Source organism: Macaca nemestrina, chromosome 13 (assembly GCF_043159975.1).
Source record: "Macaca nemestrina isolate mMacNem1 chromosome 13, mMacNem.hap1, whole genome shotgun sequence".
NCBI classification, from domain to species: Eukaryota; Metazoa; Chordata; class Mammalia; order Primates; family Cercopithecidae; genus Macaca; species Macaca nemestrina.
The window spans coordinates 71,320,506-71,329,232 of record NC_092137.1 but is presented as its reverse complement, the minus strand read 5'-3'; positions in this window follow the sequence as shown (position 1 = coordinate 71,329,232).

Here is an 8,727-nt window from a genome sequence, read left to right as displayed (position 1 = left end):
ATGGAAAGGGCAGGCTCCAGTCCCCAGCAGAGGGGTGGAAAGCCAGTTTCCAACTTTGACCTCCATCTCCCAAACCCCACAGCCCTGGGATAGAGAACCTCTTAGGTCCAGGGCAGGGGAAGCTCAGCTGGCCCCGCTTTAGGTGACCTAAAAAAAAATTGGGTAGATGCAAAGAAAGGGAGGTGAGATGGGTATGACAAACTGTTGTCACTGCACCAAACTAGCCAGAGGCTGCCTTTGACTGAGGAAGACTGATTTGGGTGTCTCGGGAGGATGTCAGGTGTGAAGCTGTGTCTGTGGGCCTGCTACCTATGTGGATTTGGTGTCTGGGTTAGTCTGGTACCTTCCTGCTTGCTTGGGTGTCTGTGAGTGAGTCCTCATGTGCCCACAAGTCTACCTGTGCACTCCCTGGGAGCCCTGCACTGCCAGCTGTGGGGGGCCTCTCTTGTGTGTGCCTTTCTGTGTGTGAGATGTTCCGAGGTTTGTGCCTGTCAGCCGCTGAGTCTATAACACTCTGTTCCCCAGCCTTGCCCTGAGGCTCTCTGGGGAGAAGCTGCCTGCTCAGCTCTCACCAACACTGCATATGGGGATGGCAAGGAGGCTCAAGAAGCTCTCGGGAGATGCAGTTCTGCTGCTGTTGGCTGGCAGAGGTTTGCACTTAGCTTTGTCTTCACTGTCATTACACACACCCCCCCACCCACCCACCCACACACACACACACACACACACACACACACACACTGCATACAGCCAGCTAAGCCAGCAGCCCTAAAATTAGTCACGCATTGATTTTGGTCTCTTACTGGTCTCTGGACGTGGTTTCAGACTCACATCACTGCCACTGCCCACTCCCAGCCCTCTCCCCCTGAAGGTGAATGGAGAGTGGTGGTGAGTAAAGACAGGCAGCTTGGGTGGGACAGGCAGTGTGGCTGCCACAGGAAGCTGGTGTGCTGGGCTCAGAGATTTCAGGTTTGGGATGGAATTAAGAGGTAATCTAGCCTCCCCCATCCCTCTACCATCGACCGGTGCTATCAGCCACAGTTGTGTGTCTGTGTGTGTGTGTGTGTGTGAGAGAGAGAGGGCTCCTGCTCCCATCCAACCTGATTCTCCAAGGACCCTTCTAAGTATGGGCCCCTCACTGACACTGTCTGGAGTGGGGAAGTGGGAAAGTGGGGTGGGAGCATCCACCAGTGCATGGACTTCTGAGCATCTCCCTCATGCCCGGCTCAATGTTTGGCCAGGGTGTGGTGAGTAGACAAGGGTCTCACAGACTGGTCAGTGAGGCAAGGTGTTAAAGGCCTGGAAAGTCAGATAAGAAACAGCAGAAGTCACAGGGAATCAGTGAGTATGTCTGATGAGGACCGTGAATGCTGGTTGCAAACAGGAAGCTAGAGAAGAAAGGGTTAGAATGGACTGGAGCAGTCGGGAAGGCTTCCTGGAGGCAGGGATGTTACCTAGGTCTTGAAAGACTGATAGCTGGATAGGCAGAGAGAAGGGGCAGGAAGGGCTCGTGGAGTGATCACGGGTGGGGTGGAGGAGGGGTATGCACAGGAGGCAGGGACACAGGATGGATAGGACTCTTCAGAGTTTCAGAGCTGTGACTCAGAGTGTCATGGCTGACTCTGACCCTGTGCAAGACATGGGGGGAGCTACACCGGGAGGGATGGACATGCTGCCCAGGAAACGCTGGTGAAAAAGGGAGGAGGCTGGCAAAGGGACTGGCACTTGTCTCATATGAAGAATGGCTGTGAAAAGACGTGGTCTGGAAGAAGACTTGGGGGCTGTGTGTGTACCTGCGTGTGTGTGCATGTGAGAAACGTGAAGAGTGGACGTTCCGAGGCAGTGTATTTCAGTGGGTAAGCATGTGGATGCTATTGCCAGGAAGACTGGCGACTGGAGTGACCAACTTGTCCCAGTATGCCAGTGGCTTTCCTGGCTTTAGCACTGAAAGTTCAGTGGCATGAGTATACCAGTATGGTTGGTTGCCCTACCTGGGACTTGCTAGCTGTTACCTAACTTCTCTGTGCCTCAGATTCCTCCTCTGTAAAATGGATCTAATGGATACCTATTTTGGCTGGGTGTGGTGGCTTATGCCTATAATTCAGTGTGTCATGCATGTGAGTGGTGGGTGGGACCAGGACAGCTCCAGGGCTCACCCTTGTTGGGTTGGGTTAGGAGGTAGAGGAGGAAGAGCAGGCTGGGCAGGGCTGGCCTCACTTGCAGGCCCCTCCACTGCTGTCATCTCTACAGCTCTGCATGGGAAAAGGCGGGTGTTGGTGCTCAGGACTCCAGTGGCCGGTGCTCTCCTGTGCTCCTCCTTCCCTAGGGCTGTGTTCCATCCTGGCTGCCCTGTGGAAGCCCTGAGGAAATGGGATGTGGCCCTGTGAAAGCAGGTTGACTTGAAGAGCTGCTGGAGACCGTCCTAGAGAGTCTGATTCAACCTGTCTTAGGTAACTACAATGTACAGCCCCAGCTGAGAGCTACCAGACTGGGAGTTGGGGGACAATGACGGGACATTGGTACGGCTGGCTGTGGGACAGGTAGGGCCCAAACTCTGGGTCAGCATCTGTTGAGCCCTGGGAACCTCCTCCCCTGGAGCAGTTAGGACTCTTTTTTTATTGAGACCGCGTCTCACTCTGTCACCCAGGCTGGAGTGCAGTGGCGTGATCTCGACTCACTGCAAGCTCTGCCTCCCGGGTTCATGCCATTCTTCTGCCTCAGCCTCCCGAGTAGCTGGGACTACAGGCGCCTGCCACCATGCCTGGCTAATTTTTTGTATTTTTAGTAGAGACGGGGTTTCACCGTGTTAGCCAGGATGGTCTCGATCTCCTGACCTCATGATCCGCCCGTCTCAGCCTCCCAAAGTGGTGGGATTACAGGCGTGAGCCACTGCGCCCGGCTAGGACTCTTGAGTTGCAAGAAATAGAAACTCAGGGCTGGGCGCAGTGGCTCAAGCCTGTAATCCCAGCACTTTGGGAGGCCGAGACGGGCGGATCATGAGGTCAGGAGATCGAGACCATCCTGGCTAACACGGTGAAACCCCGTCTCTACTAAAAAAAATAGCAAAAACTAGCCGGGCGAGGTGGTGGGCACCTATAGTCCCAGTTACTCGGGAGGCTGAGGCAGGAGAATGGTGTAAACCCGGGAGGCGGAGCTTGCAGTGAGCTGAGATCCGGCCACTGCACTCCAGCCTGGGTGACAGAGTGAGACTCCGTCTCAAAAAAAAAAAAAAGAAAAAAGAAAAAAAGAAACACAGTAGTGCCTCAAGAACCCAAGCCGGAACAGGAAGGGTCTGTAAGGCCGAGGCCACACCCCACTGACCGTTCCCTCTGTCAGGCCTTCCACAGAAGTGAAAATAGCCTTAACTGATGACATTCCACCATTGTGATTTGTTTCTGTCCCACCCTAACTGATCAATGTACTTTGCAATCTCCCCCAGCCTTAAGAAGGTTCTTTGTAATTCTCCCCACCCTTGAGAATGTACTTTGTGAGATCCACCCCCTGCCCCCAAAACATTGCTCCTAACTCCACCGCCTACCCCAAAATCTATAAGAACTAATGATAATCCCAACACCCTTTGCTGACTCTCTTTTTGGACTCAGCCCGCCTGCACCCAGGTGAAATAAACAGCCTTGTTGCTCACACAAAGCCTGTTTGGTGGTCTCTTCACACGGACACGTGAGACACCCTCCTCGCAAGCATCAGCTAGGGCCTTCTCACCATAGACTGACTTCCTCCGTCATTTCCACATGGCATAAATGGCCACCACAGGGCTCACAAGCTGCCATTGAGATGGTTCAGTGCCACACACTGCACACAGGCCAATCTGGCCTCGCTCAGTTCTGCTCTCCAGTTGTGGGAAAGAGCCCATTTAGCCAGCTTGGGTCAAGGATCTCCACCTCTAATGGAGGGAGGGTGACCTGGCAGAAATATGGCTTCAGGGGCCATCCCCATAGGCAGGATAACTCCTGCCCACCTCACGCCCCTCTTCATGCCAGGCCCTGTGCTGGCTACTGTGGACACAGACATGAGGACACTCCATGGCCTGCTCAGGAACTATTTGAGCTGGGCTTTGAGAAATGAGTGGGCGTTTTTCAGGTGGGCAGGTGGTAATGGGTGAAGGGGGATTCTGTGTCTGAGGCAAGAACTCCCCAGGAAGAGAAGACAGCAACCAGCTCTCTCCCCTCTGTCTGGGTGGAGTGGAGAATGCCAAGGCGTGGAAGGACCCCCAAGGGAGACCATCCTAACATGTTGTTTGGATTTGAGATTCACTGTGCATTTTCCTCCTCCCGCCACCGCCCACTGCCCCAGAATCAGACGTCCTTCCTCCAGTGGTTGGGCTGAGGGTGATATGGACAGTTGTTCTATTTTATGTTTGTCTTTTTAAAAGCAGGGCACACTGCTGCTCTAAACAAAATAGAGGCTCTGCTGGGAAGGAAAAAAGGAAAAGAGGACATTGGACACAAACCCTCAACCTATGAACATGGTCCCCTTGATTGTCAGCATCTGACTCTGCACAAGACGTGGGGGAACTGCACCGGGAGGGATGGACATGCTGCCCAGGAAACACTGGAGAGAGAGGGAGGAGGCTGGCAAAGGGACTGGCACTAGTATCAAATGAAGAATGGCTGTGAAAAGGTGAGACGTGGTCTGGAAGAAGATGGGGGCCGTGTGTGCGTGCCTGCATGCGTGTGCGTGTGAGAAATGTGAAGAGTGGACGTTCCGAGGCAGTGTATTTCAGTGGGTAAGCATGTGGATGCTATTGCCAGGAAGACTGGCGACTGGAGTGTCCAACTTGTCCCAGTATGCCAGTGGTTTTCCTGGCTTTAGCACTAAAAGTCCCGTCGTGTCATGAGTATAGTAGTATGGATTGCCCTACCTGGGACTTGCTAGCTGTTACCTAACTTCTCTGTGCCTCAGATTCCTCCTCTGTAAAATGGATCTAATGGATACCTATTTTGGCTGGGTGGGTGGCTCATGCCTGTAATTCCAGCACTTGGGGAGGCCAATGTAGGCAGATTGCTTGAGCCCCAGGAGTTCAAGACCAGCCTGGGAAACATGGCAAATTCTTGTCTCTACAAAAAAATACAAAAACCAGGCCGGGCGCGGTGGCTCAAGCCTGTAATCCCAGCACTTTGGGAGGCCGAGACGGGCGGATCACGAGGTCAGGAGATCGAGACCATCCTGGTTAACATAGGTGAAACCCCGTCTCTACTAAAAATACAAAAAACTAGCCGGGCGAAGTGGCGGGTGCCTGTAGTCCCAGCTACTCGGGAGGCTGAGGCAGGAGAATGGCGTGAACCCGAGAGGAGGAGCTTGCAGTGAGCTGAGATCCGGCCACTGCACTCCAGCCTGGGTGACAGAGCAAGACTCCGTCTCAAAAAAAAAAAAAAAAAAAAAAAAAAAAAAAAAAAACCAGCCAGGCATGGTGGCATACTCTTGTAGTCCCAGCGTCTCGGGAGGCGGAGGTAGGAGAATCACCTGAACCTGGGAATGTCAACGCTGCAGTGAGCCGTGATCATGCTACTGCACTCCAGCCTGGGCGACAGAGCGAGACTCTGTCTCAATACCACTACTACTACCACTAATAATATCTACTTTATAGAAGTATTGTGGTTTAAACAAGAGAGTGTATAAAGGACCTAACCCAGTGCCTGGCAAAAGACATGTCCAACAAATATCATTTATTTATAATACATTATATTAGATATATAGGCTTTTTCTGGGCAGTCCCAAGTGGGGAAACTGGACCAATCTGTTTAGTGTAAGGAAACATTTCCTCACAGATCATGGGATAGTGAATTGCCATGGTGTTCAAATACAGGCTGATGTAGGGTCTGGTTGTGAAGTGGAATGTAGAGCTAGCATCCACCTGATCCAGAAATTTCTTTTTTCGTTTGTTTGTTTGTTTGAGACATGGTCTTGCTCTGTCGCCCCAGCTGGAGAAGTTGCTCAGGCTGGCAGCATTTCTTAGTTCTCTGATACATTCAATGTCATCTCTTCTCTTTCTTTCTTTCTTTTTTTCTGAGGAGGGGAGCTAGCTTGTCAGAAAGAGCTGCACCTTTTCTTCTCATCAGGAATTCCTGTCATGGGAGGACCCCCTGGAGCTGCTTGGATAAAGACAGAGAGACACTGCAGCGGAGATTCCAGTGATCCGCGTTATGCTAATGACAGGAGTGACCGTGAATGGCTCTCTGCTGTCCTGGCTAATGGGGCTGCCTCAGGATAGGAGCTGCTAGCCCAGGGCGGCTGGACTTCCATCAGCCAGCTGCTCACCTCCCTGCACCCCAGGCTGTGGGACTAGAACAGCCCTGCTCAGGGGCTCTGCTGCATGCGTGTGCATGCATGTGTGTGTGCGTGTGTGTGCGCATGTATGCGTGTGCATGCATATGTGCGGGTGCTTCCCTCCCCACCCTTTCCTTCTTGTCATTCCCCAGCCCCACCCCTTCACCCCCGCCCCACCCCCTGCCCTTTGTCCTCTAGCAGTTTAGCTGAAGACAAAGTTGAGACAATTAACAGTGCCCTTTGAGGACTTGTCACTAGAAAGCTCTTTAACCCAGCCACCTAAGGTCGGGCCCCAGGCACATGACAGGGATGGAGGAGGGGTGCCAGGACCCTGCGGCAGCTGCCAGGGTAAGGCGCCGGCACCGTGTAGAAACCAGGTCGGGAGGCCTAGGTTCCTTGGACATATGGATTATCTGGACATAGCAGGGGTCATTGTTTTTCGTTGTAGTTTTTCTCTCACTAGAATTTTGGTCTTGCTAACCGGCTGCAGAACCAAGATCTTAGAGGTGGGGTGCCAAGCAACACACCTGCCAACTACAGGGGCCATCACAGAAAAAATTTCCCCCGGCATGTGGCACCTTAAAGAGGGGACATCGTGTGGTGGATGGCATGTGTTAGGGTGCAGTGGGGCAGGTGGTAACCTCTCTCCTCAGCTTTTCCTACCCCAACGCTGCGCTCCTGGGAGGCCTGGGGAGTTGGTGGGGAAGGAGTTCAGCTCGACGTAAGAGCTACACAGTGGGAGGAGAGGACTAGGCAGAGGGCGGGCCCTGGGCCTCCAGGCCTGTCTCTGCCATGTCTCACAACCATCGTCTATAGCCAGACCATGCCGGGGCAGCAGGAGCCCCGATGCCGAGGTGGACCCTCTCTACAATTGTGTGTACTGTGTGTGTGTGGCGGGTGGGTGTCTGCTATGTGTACTCTCGAGGCCTGCCCACCTGGCCTTCATGAGCCGGATAGTGGGGTCCCCATTGTCTCTCAAAACTCCTTTCCATAAGCGATGAACCGGTCTTTGGTCCTCGCCAGCTTCTCTGGTCGCCACTAGAGGGCAGCAGCCCACACAGTCCGGCAAGGGGAACTTTGGCGGCCGACTCCTGGCCCTACTGCCTCCTACTTCCACCTGTCTGCACCTTCCCAGCCCCTGGGGATGTGCAGGTCCCCACCGTGTGGGTGGACCACTGGGACCACAGATCCTACTAAGGATATCCTTGGCCTCAGGCATAGTGAATATGTAAGTCTGTTAGAATGAGAAGGGGAGTGGGTGAAGACAGTGGAGGGGACCAAAAGTGACCAGGGGTGGTCAGAGCCAGAACCCTAAGGTGTGTTCATTTGTTCCTGCAAGGATAAAGGCACGGGGAGAAGAGGAAAAGCCCAGGGGACCAGGCAGCCTGCAGGGAGATGAGGCAGGACCCAGCCCACTGGCGAAATGGCACCTGATGACAAGGCAGCCAGAATCACCGTAACTGCAAAGGCAGGTGACTCAACTCAGAAAGACCAGAGAAAACATGTGGACTCCGGAGCCAGCCTGCCCGGGTTTGAGCCCTGGCTGCTTAAAATATTAGTGGTGTGACTTTGGACAAGATATTGAACCTCTAAGTGCCTTGGTTTCTTATCTGTGATGGAGACAGTAATAGTATCGCCTGTGCTAGATGTGTGTATTAAATAGGTTAGTACATACAAATCAGTTAGAACAGGTCTGACACAGAGAAAGAACACTATAAATGCTAGCAATCATTGCTTTCTGCACTTCATCTTAGCCAAAAAGCTGAAAAGCAATTTGGTCTTTGTTTTCCTAAGTAGAGATGCCGATTATGTTGAAATAACTAGTTTCCCCTAGAACCCTCTCATGAAATATATGGAATTGGTCCCCCGCCCTACAAACATTTAATGGTAACATTTGTTTTTTTTTCTTTTCTTTTTTTTTTTTTCTTGAGACGGAGTTTCGCTCTTGTTGCTCCGGCTGTAGTGCAATGGCGCGATCTTGGCTCACTGCAACGTCTGCTTCCTGGGTTCAAGTGATTCTCTTGCCTCAGCCTCCTGAGTACCTGGGATTACAGGCTACCAAGCTCGGCTAATTTTTTGTATTTTTAGTACAGACGGGGGTTTCTCCATGTTGTTCAAGCTGGTCTCGAACTCCTAACCTCAGGTGATCCGCCGGCCTCAGCTTCTCAAAGTGCTGGAATTACAGGCATGAGCCACTGCGCCTGGCCCTCGTGGAGTTTTTTTTGGAGACAAGGTCTCACTCTGTCACTCAGGCTGGAGGGCAGTGGTGCAAACATGGCTCACTGCAGGCTTGACCCCCTGGGTTCAAAGGATCCTCCCAACTGAGCCTCTCAAGTAGCTAGGACCACAAGTGTGTGCCACCATGCCCAGCTAATTTTTTTTTTATTTCTTGTAGAGATGGGGTCCCACTATGTTGCCCAGGCTAGTCTTGAATTCCTGGGC